The sequence below is a fragment of the Pongo abelii genome, chromosome 4, assembly GCF_028885655.2.
Source record: "Pongo abelii isolate AG06213 chromosome 4, NHGRI_mPonAbe1-v2.0_pri, whole genome shotgun sequence".
Classification (NCBI taxonomy): Eukaryota; Metazoa; Chordata; class Mammalia; order Primates; family Hominidae; genus Pongo; species Pongo abelii.
The window spans coordinates 190,205,240-190,221,964 of record NC_071989.2 but is presented as its reverse complement, the minus strand read 5'-3'; the positions used below and the strand labels follow the sequence as shown (position 1 = coordinate 190,221,964).

At 45.8% G+C, this 16,725-nt stretch overlaps 2 long non-coding RNA genes across 3 annotated transcripts; one reads left to right on the top strand and one right to left on the bottom strand.

Annotated features, from left to right (window-relative positions):
* Nucleotides 1-924: 924 nt before the first annotated feature.
* On the top strand, nucleotides 925-4,967 carry LOC129059735 (uncharacterized). Its single transcript, XR_008525781.2, has 3 exons — nucleotides 925-1,035; nucleotides 2,032-2,163; nucleotides 4,854-4,967. It is a non-coding gene; the product is annotated as an uncharacterized LOC129059735 (long non-coding RNA).
* On the bottom strand, nucleotides 2,418-13,573 carry LOC129059733 (uncharacterized). Of its 2 annotated transcripts, XR_010140092.1 has the most exons (7): nucleotides 12,431-13,573; nucleotides 8,842-8,879; nucleotides 8,355-8,480; nucleotides 8,161-8,266; nucleotides 4,951-6,673; nucleotides 2,901-3,066; nucleotides 2,418-2,785 (listed from the first exon to the last, which is right to left on the bottom strand). It is a non-coding gene; the product is annotated as an uncharacterized LOC129059733 (long non-coding RNA). The 2 variants fall into 2 exon arrangements; XR_010140093.1 differs by lacking the exon at nucleotides 12,431-13,573 and having other exon boundaries at nucleotides 2,901-6,673; nucleotides 8,355-8,422; nucleotides 8,842-11,102.
* Nucleotides 13,574-16,725: the final 3,152 nt, after the last annotated feature.

Genomic DNA, 16,725 nt, shown 5'->3' with positions numbered 1-16,725 from the left:
TGTTCATTCCACAGTCCTGTCCTGATCCTCAGCTGCCAGAGGCCAGCCTGCACTTGCCTTCACACTGTGTCTTCCTGCATGGCTTCAGGCAAAGATTGCCAGGAGGCTCCTATAAATGTGGTCATCTTATGGATTAAACACTTTTTTTGTTAGTTTTGTTTGTGTTTGAGAGACCAGGTCTCACTGTCATCCAGCCTGCAGTGCAGTGACATGATCACAGCTTTCTGTAACCTCCAACTCCTAAGCTCAAGTGATCCTCCCAGCTCAGTCTCCTGCACAGCTAATTTTTAAATTTTCTGTAGAGATGGGGTCCTGCTATTGTTGCCTAGACTGGTGTCAAACTCCTGGTTTCAAGTAATTTTCATGCCTTGGCCTCCAAAAATGCTGAGATTACAGGAGTGAGCCATCACGCCCAGCTCAAATACTCCTTTGTTTGTTGTGAGATGGAGTCTCGCTCTGTCACCAGGCTGGAGTGCAATGGTGCAATCTCGGGTCACTGCAACCTCCGCCTCCCGGGTTCAAGCGATTTTGGTGCCTCAGCCTCCCAAGTAGCTGGGACTACAGGCACGTGCCACCACACCCAGCTAATTTTTGTGTTTTTAGTAGAGACGGGGTTTCACCATGTTGGCCAGGATGGTCTTGATCTACTGACCTCATGATCCACCCGCCTCGGCCTCTCAGAGTACTGGGATTACACGCATGAGCCACCACACCCGGCCCAGATTAAATACTTCTTTAGAAGATGGACTAGAAGTGGGTCATCAGGAATTGTTTTTACTTACATATGAAGAATTCCAATCTTCAAAAAACTTTTAGAACTCAATCAGAACTTGAGAACTTGAGCACAGTAGGTGCTGTGATTCAATAACCAGAATTTTGCTTTACTTTATATACAAGTATTTGTTATTTTCCTACTAAATTACATGAAGGGAGTTGTCTGCATATGAGCTGCACCACCGAGCAGCATGCCTATCAGTGAGAAGGTGCCTGACAATTCTCAGTTGAAATGTCCTGACCAAGTTTCCCCAGAAATTTGTGAGTACTCAACCGTATTAAAACTAAATATATTGTTTTTAATGACAAATAGTCACTATTTGTGATTACTGTGCTATAATAGAACAAGTCCTTAGTTCAAAATTAAATGGCCACAGATTGACATATGCATAAAGCTTATCAACTATCACATATCACATTTCGACAAAAATCAAGAAGACGAACAGATGATCTCTTCCTTCTTTTGTGAGACAGGGTCTTGCTCTTGTCACCCAGGCTGGAGAGCAGTGGCACAATCATGGTTCACTGCAGCCTCCACCTCCTAGACCCAAATGATCCTCCAGCCTCTGCCTCCCAGGTAGTCACATGCCACCACTCCTGGTTAGAGACAGAGAGAGAGGGAGAGAGAGAGCGAGAGAGAGAGGGAGAGAGAGAGAGAGAGAGTGTGTGCATGTGTGTGTGTGTGTAGAGTCTCCCTATGATGCCTCGGCTGGTCTCAAACTCCTGGGCTCAAGCAATTCTCCCTCTTTGGCCTCCCAAAATGCCAGGATTACAGGCATGAGCAAAATCATACCAAAGAAATGATATTTTAAAAATGAAGTCAAAGGTAGAATTTAAGAACAAAGGAATCCTATTTCTATACTTACTAGTCCCAGGCAGACAAACAACACGGCCTTCCTCAGCCTCTTCCTGAGTCGTTTCAGAAGAATGTGAACCATGAGAAATCAGAGCTGTTATTTTCTGGTCGAAACTGACACTTCAGGCTACTGTTTTCATTTGCCTGTTGAAAGACTAACTTAGCTGTATTAATCATTTAAATTAAAATTAAACATTTTGAAGGGGAAAACATGGGGAGCAGACAACATCTACCTCACTGAAGGAGGCAGGTAATCAATGTAAAAGGAATGAGAAAAATCACCATTGGAACCACGGGTGTAATCAATGTTTCCAAGAGGCTTCAGCAATGACGCTGAAACCAGCTCGTGAAGGTTGCCGGGGAATAAGATGTTCACAGTGCTTTGATGTCTCATCCCACAGATGACTAATAACAAAAGGGAAAAGCTCCCTTCACAAGGAGATGTCCAGTTGACACCACCTTAACCAAAATTATTAAACATAGCCTCATCAGTTGTGGGACAAACAGACTCAAACATCTCCTGGTGTGAGGCGGTAAGTACACAACACTGCCTAATCTGGATTAGGCATTATCACTGTTTAATCTGGATCGACTCAGGAGAACACTATTTAATCTGTACGCTAGCCAAAATGCTCAATCTATTCTAGTCAGGAGAAGAAAAAAGCAACCAGATACATCTAGATTATGGGTCACTCTGTAAAACAAAGCGCCTAGATTTTTCAAAATGTTTCATGTATTGAAAGAACTACTCCAAAGTAAAAGAATAGAGAAACGTGACAACTAAAAGCAAGGTTAATCTTTTATTAAACTGTGGATCTAAAACAAAAATAACATTTTGGAGACAGGTAAATCTGAATATGGGCTGTACATTAAATTACTGTATTATAGTTAGATGGTAGAACTGTAATTATGTAGAAATATGTCATTATTTGCAAGAGATAAATGCTGAAGCGGGGTAAAACATCATTCTCTCTGCAACTTACTTTCAAATGATTCAGAGAAGAAGGTACTTACAGAAAGAGAAAGAAACTGCAAAAGGTGGTAAATGCTAGCCACTGGTTCATCTGAATGTCCATTGTTTTGCCTTTTAATTTTCTATAGGCAAGGGAAAGACAGGAAGGAGGGAAGGTGCAGGCATTTCTTATCAATTCATACCTGTAAAAAACAGAGTTAAAAGAAAACCAAAGGCTTAAAATTCATGTAAACATCCAGTGAGATCAATAGTGATTTTCTGTCAAATTTCTGAAAAGCCATTAAGACTATAACATACCTGACTAGGATCACCTGCAGGTAACTTAAAGTACTTTTTCTGGAGGTTCCAGTCCTTCTACTTCATATGTTTTATTCCATCATTCCTGGAATTCCCAGTTGTTCAAAATAAACCTCTAAATGATCATCGTAAGACATTTCATCATCAATATCATCCTTAAATAAAACTAAGAAAAAATAAAACAGACTCTGAAATAGTGACTAAACAATAAATAATTTGTAATAAAAAGGGCTAAGACATAAATGAGTCAATAAAATTCAGAAAAAAATAAAGCAGGCTCTAAGGTAGTGACTAAACAATAAATAATTTATAATAAAAAAGACTAAGACATAAATGAGTCAACAAAATCAAGAAAATAAAATAAAGCAAGCTTTAAAGTAGTGGCTACACAATTTGTAATCAAAAATACCTATTGACTCATTTATGTAATTAATGAGTCAATAAAGTGTACAATTTTTTTTTTAGATTGAGTCTCATTCTGTTGCCTAGACTGAAGTGCAGTGGTGTGATCTCAGCTCACTGCAATCTTCACCTCCCAGGCTCAAGCCATCCTCCTACCTCAGCCTCCCGAGTAACTGGGACTACATGCATGCAACATCGTGCCTGGATAATTTTTGAGGTTTTTTTGTTGTTTTTTTTTTTTTGTAGAGATAGGGTTGCCCCATGTTGTCCAGGCTGGTCTGGAACTCCTGGACTCAAGCGTTCCACCTGCCTTGGCCTCCCAAGTGCTGGGATTACAGGCGTGAGCCACCGCGCCCAGCCTGTTTTTATATTTGACATGAGAAAACCATTATAACTTCAGTCAATTATAAGTCATTATAAAAAAATATTTAACCTCTTTGAGAGGGCAGGACAGAAAGATCCTAACATGTTATCAAAGCTTAGGGTGGGATAAATGTGCCGTCACAAATGAATGGGGAAGAGAGCAGGCCCTTCAGAAAATGGTGTGGCAAATGGTTACCTCTATCAAAAAAGTACAGACGAGCCTATCCTAAGAGAAGTAAAAGAAAGGGAGGAAGGGAGGAGAGAGAGAGAGAGAGAAAGAGAGAGAGAGAGTGCACTGCAGGTTTCAGTGTTGTAATACCCAGCTCAGCAAGGACGAGATAAAACAAGAGCTCTCATTCATGGTCTAAGCTGGCACTGCCTTTTTAGAGGTTAATTTTGCAATTAACATCAAGAGTCTCAAAAACACTCATCACCTTTGACTTAGCCATTTCACCTCCAATAATCTAGCATGCTAAAACACTCAAAGATCGGATACATTTCGGTCAATAATTCTTTAACCACCAATTACACAATCCAAAAAAGTTTAAAAACTCCTTTGGCAGCAAAAGCTGTCCTCAATAAAAGTGATACTATTTATAGTTTCTATTTATACCACTCAGCTGGCCTTCAAAGCCATGCATACTTTTACTGTAAGTAGTCCCAGCCTACTTCTCTGGGCTTATTTACCAACGCAGCCTCCCACAGATGCTGTAAACCTGACAAAAAAAGCCCCTGGCTGTTCCCCAAACACGGCCCACATGCCTCACAGCAGCACCTTTGCTGATACTGTTTCTGCTTCCTGACATGTCGTCCTTATCCCACATCTAAGGCCTGGCACAGGCCCCATTTCTTTTCATAAAGCTTCAGCCATACCTGCCTCAGAGGTAAATTTCTGACCCCCATGATTCCCAGGCACATTTTGGTGCTGCTGGGTGTACATAACACAATCTGCAATGCGGTTCTGCATCTCTTCTTTGCACCTGGCTGAGGTCTCAGAGAGCAGAGACTAATATTTAATGGCTCCCTCAGTTTCTAAACACAGTGCTGTATACTGAGTGGCACCTCTAGGTGACTACTTTGCACCCTAAATGTTAAACTGAGGGATGAGTGAAACCATATCAGGATTAATAAATAAATAAATTCTTGAATTCCATCACTTAATAGCATTGGCCATTTGAATGCTGGCAGGTAGGAAGAAAAGAGGAGAAACAAAGAAACCCCAAAAGTTGGCATCATAACTACTGCCACAGAAAAGGAGAATCAAGCAGAGTGGTAAGGTAAATACCAGGGAAACACAGGTCACTGCGGGACAGAAGAAACTTCCAAGCTTGTCAGTAAAATGTAAGTTTCTCATTTTCCAATAAACTAGTGTGGCATAGGTCACAGTTTAGTCTTGTCTTCAAAATATTTTCCAGCATCAAGGACAACAATCTACAAGAAACAAAATGGGAGAAAAAGCAGCACACTCACGGCTCTGAAGAGCACAGCATAAGGCTACAAAAAGGACAAAGCACCTTCTCAACCTGCAATGCGCTCAGTGTCTGTAAATCACAAGTTAGGTGATGAAGGGCTGGTAGTTTCCCATGAATTAATAACTTTCCTTCTTGCCCCCATGTTATCTCCCTCACCGGACCCCCCCAGTAAAACATCGTTAAAAGGCTCCTCTCAAATTGCTTGCACACGCTTGGAGAAGCTCACAGTAGTTAGTACACTCATACACAGCTGAACTTGAGCAACACGAGGCTTACAAGACAGCAAAGACAACAGCAAAGCTGGGCCCAGCAGCCATCACCTAAAGAACTCTTCACTCATTACAGTGGAGCAAGTGATCTCTCTGGAACCAGGAACCACAGAACCCTGAAGGGCACACAGCTGGTGGCTAAGGGTTCAAGGCCTGCAGTGAAAATGTAACATGTCCCTCCAAGTGCTTATTTCTGCTATAAGCTGGTTTAGTTCTGCAACGAAAAACTAGATTTCTAACTGATATTAATATTAATAAACTTTTTTTTTTAAAGACAGGGTCTCACTCTGTCACCCAGGCTGGAGTGCAGTGGTGCAGTCACGGCTTACTGCAGCCTCCACCTCCCGGGCTCAAGCAATCCTCCTGCCTCAGCCTCCCAAGTAGTTGGGATTACAGACAGATGCCACCATGCCCAGCTAATTAAAAAAATTTTTTTGTAGGGATGAGGTCTCACTATGTTGCCCAGGCTGGTCTTAAACTCCTGGGCTCAAGCAATCCTCCTGCCTTGGTCTTCCAAACTGCTGAGATTACAGGCAGTAGCCACTGCACCAGGCCACTAACACTTACATATATAAAATACATCCAGAATATAAACCACTACAAAACAAAAATACTCCATCTTGATGTAACTTACCGTACTATGGATTTGTTTTAAAAATGAGATAAAAGTATTAAGAAAATGAAAGCACGAAAGAAGTCTATCAAAATTACAAAAACTCAAAACTGAGTGAACAAAACTTCAGAAAGAATGAAAACAATTGGAAAATAACTTCAGGAAAAAATGTAAAATAGAAACAACAAAAGAACAATTTGTGCTCTCTGAAAAACAGAGGTTAAAGTCATGAAAATTTTTTTTTTTTTTTTTGTCTCCAGGCTGGAGTGCAGTGGCCTGATCTCGGCTCATTGCAACCTCCGCCTCCCAGGTTCAAGCAATTCTCCTGCCTCAGCCTCTCAAGTAGCTGGAATTACAAGTGCCCGCCAGCATGCCCAGCTAATTTTTGTGTTTTTAGTAGAGACAGGGTTTCACCTTGATCGCCAGGCTGGCCTCGAACTCCTGACCTCAGGTGATCCACCCGCCTCGGCCTCCCAAAGTGCTGGGATTACAGGCATGAGCCACCGTGCCCAGCCAGGAAAATATTTAAAAACAAATTAAGCCAAGATTATAAAGTTTTTGGAGTAACACAGTTCCCGAAACAATGACGATCCACATGAAGTCTGAGCCATGTTGACGTCCCCACATCAGGGCCCTTCCTGGTGTTCGAGGAATCTGCAACACAGACAGAGGTGGCAAGGGTCACTGGGGAGGCACAGAGGTGGAGGGAGGAGGGGCTCCCCGGGATGGGTGTGCAGGTCTCAGAGAGCTCTTTGGGCCCTGGAAGGTGACGTTGGGCCCCTGAGCTCCCCACAGTCAGGTCTACTCAGATGCCAAGGCACTGAGCCCTGTGTGCTGCTCTCTGCTGAGGGGTTATCTGTCCACAGAGAGTGTCTGTGGGTGTCATGCAGGAAGAACTGAACCTGAGCGCTCACATGGGCACCTTCAAGGGGCTGGTTCCCCAGAGAGTAAAACAGACACAGAGAAACGGAGTTTTGAGGATTCCAGGATCAACAGGCAGAGTCTCATGCCCCTGGGCCCTAAGAGGAGCAGGAGGGCTCATGACACAGGGTGGAGGTGCTGACCCTGCCTTGCCACCCAGATCCTGTGTGTCATCCAGACAGAAGAGCTGCATGTTGAATATGCATAGCTTCCTGGAGAAGAACTGCACGTTGAATATGTGTAGCTTCCTGGAGCACGTCATTGTCATTGCCTAATAAGACCTGGTCTTTCTAGCATCCCCACCGCACCTGTCTTTGCTTTGTAATTTTTTAAATTATGCTTTGGTAAGACATAAATTTCTCACTTTAGTATATTCTATAATAAAAGGATTACAGAAGACATACATTTGAAAGAGGGAAAAACAGTGTATAGATACAAACACACATTTATATGTGTACCTTATTTCAAGACTGGAAAATAGATTTAAAAAACAGAGGCTCCCTGAATCATGCCCTCAACCCCTCCCAAGTGAGCATGGCCCTGAAATGTCTTCAGGGGTTTTTTTTGTTGGTATTTGGCACAGATACAGAACCACTGATGCCCAAGCCAGTGCCCTCTACATACAGAAACCTCCAACCTCACCTTGAAAAATGGGGCATGAGGCCACCCCAGACCCCCCGAGAGGCAGAAGGACCCCTGGGACTGGAGGCCCCCAGACCCCCACAGAGGCTGAAGGACCCCGGGACTGGGCACATTTCAGTGCTTCTTGGATCCTGCCATGCTCTCTGCTTGATGCCAGGACCTACTGAGTGCCTCCTGGCCTGCAATACTGGGCCGGGTGGGCTGCTTACTTGTGTGACAAGGAGTCTGGGGGTGCCTCCATCCCTCTCACACCTTTCCCAGGAGGCCTGAACTGAGGGCGATTCATGGTCAACCCTAGTGTCTCCTCAGGATGAACTAGTGATGCTCCCTGTTTGGCCTCAAGGGGCTGGGAGGACAGAGCTAGGTCCCCCCAGATGAGATGTTGGTGAGGTGAAGTGTCACTGCAGACAAATAACACAGTGCACAGACCTTGGAATCCTGCACATGGGGGTGCGACCAGCACCTCAGTGTCTCCCTCACTAAGCAGCCTGTGGAGGGCTCAGCCCAGCAGGCTCAGGGGCTGCTATGGAGTGGGTGTCTGTTTCCTGGAGCATGTTCTCAGGGCATCCTTCACTTACCTTCAGAGGTCTCTAAAATATATTAAAAATGTCCCAACAGTTCAGGACATTCCACCGGGTTTTCTTCCTGGACTTCCTGGTTTTCTTCCCAGGCTTTCTCGTTTTCCTGATGGGACAACAAGAAAGTGAGCGTAGCCATGAATAACATGGGCACATATCTGCTTCCCCCATGATTCTGCCCGCTGCACACTCACACTTCCTTTTCCACTTTGGTCTTTTCTGTTGCTTCTTCTGCAGGTGCAGAGGAAGGACTTTCTGACATCTGTGAGGAAGAGAACAACTGTGCATGTCCAGAGACGCCAGTGCAGGAAAAGTGCTATCTGTGAAGGGGGTGCCCAGAGCTGACCCACATGTCACTGGGGGTCCCTCCAGTAGGGTGGGGTCCAGCTCTTCTGACCCGAGCCCAGCCCCCTCCCCAGACCCTGAAGGGTTGTTCAGCAAGATTCAAAGCTGCAACCTGGGGGCCAGTAAACAGGGCAATGCCAAGGCAGTGGCCAGGAGGGCTGGAGAGGGATTTTATCGACACTGAAGACCCGAGGACCTCCACTGTGGGATGAGACCCGGTCTTTCAGGAGAACAATCACAAGAGAGGGAAAGAGGAAAAGGACCAGAGCTAAAAAAGGAGCTCATGAGTCAGAAAGAGGATAAAAGAGAGAAAGCATATAAGAGGAGATCAATTACCTGCTGGTGGCTGCCTGTAATGGTGGAGTCTTCCAATTCTGTGAAGCAAGCATCAGTGTCCGGAGGAGCAGCAGTGATGGGGTGGCCATAGGAAGGAAAGGGGAGAGTTATTGTCGAGAGAACCACTCAGAACCCACTGTTCCAGGGCTGTGGAGCCAACCCCAGAGGCTCTGATGTGCTCATTTCTGAAGCCTTCTCCATAGCCTGTATCATTTCCTCTGTGCTATGAGGGAGGGCGAGACCCACTGCCTACAGCAACACAGCAGCCCCTCCACACATATCCCCTAGGAATCCTGCCAACCACAGAGGGCCTTGAACAACAGCTGGACTCGGGCCTCTCCAGTGAAAGCCAATTTAGGTTTCATTCGAAACCCAAGGATTTGGGATTGGATGGGATTGGGTGAGGACTGGAGGCCAAAACTGTGGTCCATCATGTGTTCTGCCCTCAGGACTCCAGGATGCTGGGGTACACGTAGCAATCCCAGAGTAAGGATTCCCTGTGTCATCCAACCTAGGGAGCACCCTTAGAGCAGGAGCAGATGGTGAGGACAGGACAGCAAAGTGCTGTTGCAGGTCCCGAGAGTGTAGAGAAAGACTGTGGGCTCCTTTCACCTCCCGGCACACGTATGAAGGACTTTGTCTTCAGGATCATGTAGCGCCTGTGAGGGGCTGGGGGCTGTGTCCCACCCCACACTCAACTTTACACCTGCATACTCCTCTTGTGATCTCAATTCACAAAAAAAATGCTACCTCATCAAAACCCAGGGCTCTGGTGCTTGCTGTGGCAAAGGCAGGTCTTTGCAAAATGTAATCTTTAAACTCCAGAGCAAGAAATGATGGTGACAAACACAACTCGCACAAAGCCCATGAGAACAAAACTCTTACGACTTTCTCATTAAAATAAAAAACAAACAAACAAACAAAAAACAAGTCAGACTTGTACACCTATTTCCTTTTATATTTGGTGACTTCATAGATCCCATCCTAGGCTCCAAAACAAGTGCAACCCAATTCCCAAGAACCTTCTCTCACTGGTCAACCCTGGAGTGTTGGTCCCTACCTGACCAGTCTATTTCCTCCTGGACGGATCCAGAGGTGGTGCCCATGAGCCCATGTACAGAGACACAAACATCAGCACTACTGCTCTGTCCACTGTGATCCTCCCTGGGCTCTGTGAACTCGGGCCTTTATGAAGGCACTGCTCACAGTTGTGAGCCTTCAGGTGAGACAGAGGACCTGAAATAATCCCTTTCAACTGTTCACTGACACAGGCTCATAGCATCTCTTACCTCCAATCTGAGAACCTGAGATTCCAGCCTTGATGCAAATGCACTGAGTTAGGTGGGTGAAGAGAACAGAACCTGGGCCAGACTCACAGCAGCTGCTTCCCAGATGATTCTGGGAGAATGAGGATGCTCTCTTAAGAGTAGACTTTTGGCAACTGGGAACTTCTAGCATGGCTCTTGTGAGGAGGTTATTAATGTTTTCATTTATTTAAACATGAATGGGCACATATGCCACTGAGGACCACACTGGAATGCACAGGTCTAAACCCAAAGATGAGGAAGATGTGACTCTCCCCCTTGGTGATTCCTGGCAGAGTGGTTTGCTGCTCTGATCTAAGCATTCATGGATGGGTACTTCAGGGGCACAGAACAAGCTACAGGCCCCCTGTGAAGTACAGGGATGCCACAACAAAAATAAAACAACCTGGTCCAGCAAAGGTAGACTCGTAAACAGAAAAAGAGCATCTTCTGCAAGGAGAAAAGCTGAACCAAAGTGGCCAGGGTAGAGATGAGGGGGACACTTCATTGACTTCAGGAGCCCACCCTATTCTCCTGGGACCTTGGATCAGAATCCACTCAGGTTTCTAGATTATCAGGAGAAACAACAGATTGAAGGAGATGAGCAGGAAGCCTTTTCACACTGGCGCTAATCTCAGCAAAGGGGTTGGAAGCACTGGAACATTACTGAGGCCCAAGATGGGCTGCCCAGGGCTGACCTCTGGGATGAGAAGGAACGAGGAGGACATAGTCCTTGCCCTCCCAGTGACCAGCCATGGCCAGGATTCATCCACACATGAGTAAAACAAAACAGAGTTTGGGACTAATAATTATAAGACTTATCTCAGAGAAACAGGCAAAGTGATGTTATACAGGTCACACAGGAGAGTTGCAAAGACCACCTCAACCCTGGAGCAGCCCCTCTCCCTTTGCTGAGTTCACCTTGCACTGAAGCAGGGTCCCTTCTCACCTCCCCTGCAACTAGTGTGGGGCAGCTATCCTGCCTGGAAGCTGACACTCCCTCCAGTCACACAGAATTCTGGGCCAAATCACACTTGGCCAACAGCAACTACACAAGGACCAGCTGTCAGGCCACTCCCAGAAGCAGGTGAAAAGTAAGAGCTGATCTCTGTCCCAGCCAGAGAGACCAGGCCTGGGAAATACTTTGTATCTGGCTTGAACCTGAAGTCCATCCCTGCTGATCATGTCGTCTCTGGGCCAAACTGGGTATTTTGGGAACTCACTCCTGTTCTCTGCCTCTCATTAATTTCTGGTGGTGCCATTGTCATCAACATACAGGAAACAGAGAAGACAAGAAACAACAAAGTAGCTTATCTCTTCAGGCTCCTAGAAAGACAGGCAGATAGTGCTAAAGCCAGCTATGAAGTCAGACCTCGACCCATTCTCCCTCAGTTGGAATATGAACATCCTGGCCACGCGCAGGTGATGACGTAGAACTGACTCTGCTAATGTTGCACCTTGGCTTCCCCCCATGGCTTTGCTGCCCTCATGCCTTCCTTCTGCTCCTACAAATCGTGTTCCTTTGCAGGCCCAAGCCAAGGCTGTAGCCTGCTCACTCTCTAATAGACCCCACTGGACAACTATCTGTGAATTCTTAGAGCCTCAATGTTGGTAATGCTGATTTGTGCCTTTGATCACACACAACAGAAGCCCCAAATACCACAAAAAAACCTGTATTCTAGAGATTAGAGATGACTAGGGGAATTGGGCTATGAGGAAATAGTTTCTGAGGTTAACGAGGAACATTTTAAAATCACACTAACCTCATTGTCTTAAAATGTGGGATAAGTACTGCCGCCTACACAGCAATCAACTTCTATTCATATACAATGTACTTCCAGCAAATGCATGCTCCCAAAAGAAATTCAATCCAAAATTTTCATAATTTTATTTTAATATGATCTTAAGCCAACCACCCTGACTTGTTTTTTGCAAATGCCTTCAGGAGCAAACAAAAACCTTTGTCAACAGTGGGTTCAATGGGGACATCATGGAGCCTCTGCTGTACCACTGTGACATTTGTTTTTCCCCACCCCATAATGCACGAGTCACTCTCTATCCCCCTAGGAAGGCAAGTGCTCACCCTGCCACTCACACCCTAGGGAAAACCCTTTGGTTATCTTTTCATGTTGCTGTGTTTCCTGAGCAGAGAACACGGAAAACAGAACTAGGCTGAGGGATAGACGCTGAGCCTCTACATGACCCTGACATTACGTATTTTGGACACTCAGAGTCACACCACGTGAATTCAAAGACACACAGCAACTCGATGCGCACAACCTCACCCCATCCTCAGAGCATGCAGCTGCTCCCAGGGACTGCAGAATGTGACCATCACGCTCTATCTGGAACAAGCATTTCTCCCATCACAGCCTAGGTCCTCATCCATGAGAGGAAGCTCCACTCAGGCTGCCTGTCTACAGGAAGGCCAGCGAGACCGTGGCACATTCCTCATCATCTGGATACTCATCAGTATGAGAGGGGTTCCCCAGTACATACCCTTTCATATAACTCCTGAGGATTTCTGTAATGACAGAAAATACATTGCTATGCAACAGACCATGGTGTGTCCTGTGTGCACAGGACTTTTCTTCACTTAGTGACATTAGCAAACAAGATGGAAACCAGTGTTCAAAGGAACCCAAAAGAAAAAGAGAGCAAATCGACTCACAGTAAAGACAAATTTTTCTCAGAGGATGTTTCCTCTCAACTCCATGTTGGTGGGCAAGTAAGTGACTTTGTTACAAAGAGAGAACAAAATGGTCAAGGCAAAAGCTCACTGCCCCACAATGTGTGGTTGATGCTGTCATTTTCTCCCACTGTCTTAAATCAACCCTCAGTGGGGAACAGACTCTCACTTACAATTCCCCCCAAGGACATTGTGTAACTCATCTAAGATATATATTGTCAGATTCTCATATCTCAATTTTACCCAAATAAAATAAGGCTAAGAAAGCAACTGTTTTTCTCAGACAAATCCAGGCGGCCTGACCTTCACATCCTCTGGGTCCTCCTCCTCTCCGCTGACACTGGACCGCTCCTATAGTAGATGCCCCGGGAGAACTAGGAGGATACAGAGTGACCGTCAGCACCTTGGTGGTGGTGCTCACGAACAATTCAGTAACACTGCTTGAGGTGGGTGTGGGAAGAGGACAGCAGAACAGGAGAGAGACAGGGAAGAAAGGGAATCAGGGCCTTTGGCTTTCTAGCTCCAGGCCACCTCATAAACGTGAAATAGCCAATCTCAGACAGCGCACACCACGCAGTGCAGGCTGTGTGTCCCTGGCAGCCTCTTAGGGCTCCTCCTTCCTAATCTGACCTGAGCTAACTTGCCCTCTTATTGATCCCTGCCAAAGTCGTTTCCTCCTCAGAATCCACGTGTGCTGCTGATCTGTTTATCATCCCTTCTAGAAGATTTTGTGCTGAATAAGAAGCCACCTTTCTTAAAATAGATTTAATTCTAGCCAAAAGATTTTATTACTAACTTTCTGTTACAAGGCAAATAAACCAAGATTTGAAAATAATTGTCCTACCATTTAAAGATGACCCCTACTTAGCATGTGAGATTTGTCCTTCCCACTCTTCCTTTTCAACATGATGTGTGTGCACTGTGGGGTTCACTGCTGCTCATGCTCACACTGACTCCAGCACGGGGACAGCCTGTCATGGGGAGCAGCAAGGGGGACGGGGTGGGCACTGACCCTCCAGCCCAGCTGTGCAGGAGATTCCAGCACGGAAAATGGGGGCCAGGCTAACACCCACGTTGATACTGGAAATTTTATCGGATGCTATGTCTTGGGATTGGGTTCTACTCCATTTCTAAGACTTGCAGTGATTATTTCATTAAATACAATAGAATATGCCACTGATGATTGTCTGCTTTTGAAAAGGAGCTGAAGAATGACTTCACCACTGTAGACCAAAAGCCTGTGGACTTTGTGTTTTACATTAACGATCACACTAAAGCCCACTGTGCAATGTACCTACTCAAACAAACCCTGAGTTAGCTGACCATTGAGACCATCCGATAATGATAGTGTTTGGGATCTGAATACCTTTTCATTCTCCCACATGCACACAGAAGTGCTGGAATAACTTGGCCTAGCAAGAAATCATACCAGGGCTTTGTGACAAATTCCGTGTACTAGCCCATGACATTAACCTTCCACTCACCCCCGAGGTCACGTGTGCCTCTTCCATTTAAAAGACCAAGAGCTTGGGAAATTCAACTCTGCAGCATGTCCATCTGAGGACTGGGAATAGTAAACTTATCTTCAGGTACAGCCGTGGTGGAGGATGAATGGGTTGACTTATGCAAACTGTGCAGTGGTGATGGAATTTTCCTTGAACATTGGTCCTTGTGTTGTGCTTTCAACATGGGAGTATGTTTTCTGGGGAAATGCACACACACTCCCAAAGACATCCACAATCATTCCATATAGACTCTCTCCTCTGTCCCTTCCAACCCTGATGTGCCACTGCACCTTACGTGACACTGCTGCTTCCAGGGATGACAGTAGCATGGTTAGAGTTGTTTGCTGGACTTTTAATATTCTTTTAAACCAAACTTCTGAAATCTCATTTCTGGCAGGAAGCTCAAACCAGAGTGGCTCTTGAACAAAAGCGGGTGAAACAGCGCCACCTTTGCAACACTAAGATGTCACACCTCAACAGAGATAATCCCAGAATACCTACTCTTTGCCAGTGTGGCTGGGTCCCCCTGCATCTAGAGAAAAAGAAAACACTATGAGGGTCAGACCAGGCTGTCTCCTGTGTGCACAGGTCTTCACTTGTTGACGTTAAAAAGCCAGATGGTAAATAGTGGTTGAGATAATGGTCCTGATATCTAGAAGACATTCGTGGAAAGGCACAAGACTTTTCTGCAAGATTTTCAATTGTTTTTGTTTGACAATTCCAAATACTTCTCAAGAGGAAGCCATTTCTCTTGAGGAAAATGCCTGCTGACATAGTTTGTAAATGTGGATGCCATCTGAAACCATTTTTTAGTTGACAATGAACTGACATTTGCCCACCAAGAAATTCTGTAAGTCACCTATAATGTACATGGTAAGATGTATACATCTTAATTCAACTGAAACAGAGAGAAACTGAGAGAAATAAAATCTCCATTTCAGAGGAAAAAACAAGACTTTGCCACGTGAACCCCTTTGGCTTCCTCAGAGGACGTCTGCCCTGGCACATCCTCCTCCAGGTCTTCCTTGTCACCTGGGAAACAGAGTCACTATAAGCACATGAGCTCCACTGAGTGAATCCCTCAGGTGATCTTGGAGCTGTGGACATGGGGCTGGCGTGTGTGGAAAGGTGTGTTCACAGCACAGACTCAGCCTCTGCCAGTCCATCCTCCATGGTGGTGAGGGAAGGCAAATGGTGAAGGCAGGAATCAGACAGGCCACAGAAGACAGAGTCTTGGTCCTCTAGCTAAGGCAACCTCTTGGAAATAAAATAACCCATCTCAAACAAGGAACACCACACAGTGTTTCCCTGCAGCATCCAGGGCTCCTCCTTCCTAATCTGACCTGAGCTAACTCGCCCTCCCTTCTTGATCAATATGCTGAAACCTGTTCTCTACTAAAAAATACAAAAAAAATTAGCCAGGCATGGTGGCGCACACCTGTAATCCCAGCTACTCAGGAGACTGAGACAGGAGAATCCCTTGACCCCGGGAGGCGGAGGTTGCAGTGAGCCGAGATCGTGCCACTGCACTCCAGCCTGGGTGACAGAGCAAGACTTCATCAAAAAAAGAAAAGAAAATTAGAATCTCATCCACCTCTGAGAGAGAAATACTCTGTGCCAGGAAGAATGGAAGAAAAACACTGAAGACACTCAAGGAAGGTGCGATGAGCCAGGACGCTAAAACCCGCCACGCCGACTGCTCCACAGGAAAGGCCCTGCCATCCACCTCATCATGGACAGCCTCAGGGATGCTGTTCCCATGATCCCTTCCAGAAAAGGAACAGATTTCAGACAACAAGAACTCAAAAGACACTGACGTGAGAACAGAGGGTCAGTGTGGATTTGCTGGTCCTTTGTCCAACCTTTGTCCAATTGAGACAAAGTCAGGAAGACAGAGAAGGCCATAAGATAACCGGCACTTTGTGAGTACCCTGTGAGATTCAGTCATTCCATGTCCTGAGGGAGAAATCAAGCTCACGAGTACCCTGTGAGATTCAGTCATTCCATGTCCTGAGGGAGAAATCAAGCTCGCGAGTACCCTGTGAGATTCAGTCATTCCATGTCCTGAGGGAGAAATCAAGCTCGCGAGTACCCTGTGAGATTCAGTCATTCCATGTCCTGAGGGAGAAATCAAGCTCGCGAGTACCCTGTGAGATTCAGTCATTCCATGTCCTGAGGGAGAAATCAGGCTCGGCCAGGCGCAGTGGCTCACGCTTGTATCCCAGCACCTTGGGAGGCCAAGGCAGGCAGATCATCTGAGATCAGGAGTTTGAGACCAGCCTGGCCAACGTGGTGAAACCCTGTCGCTACTAAAAATACGATTAGTTGGGCATGGTGGTGGTGGGCACCTGTAACCCCAGGTACTTGGGAGGCTGAAGCAGGAGAA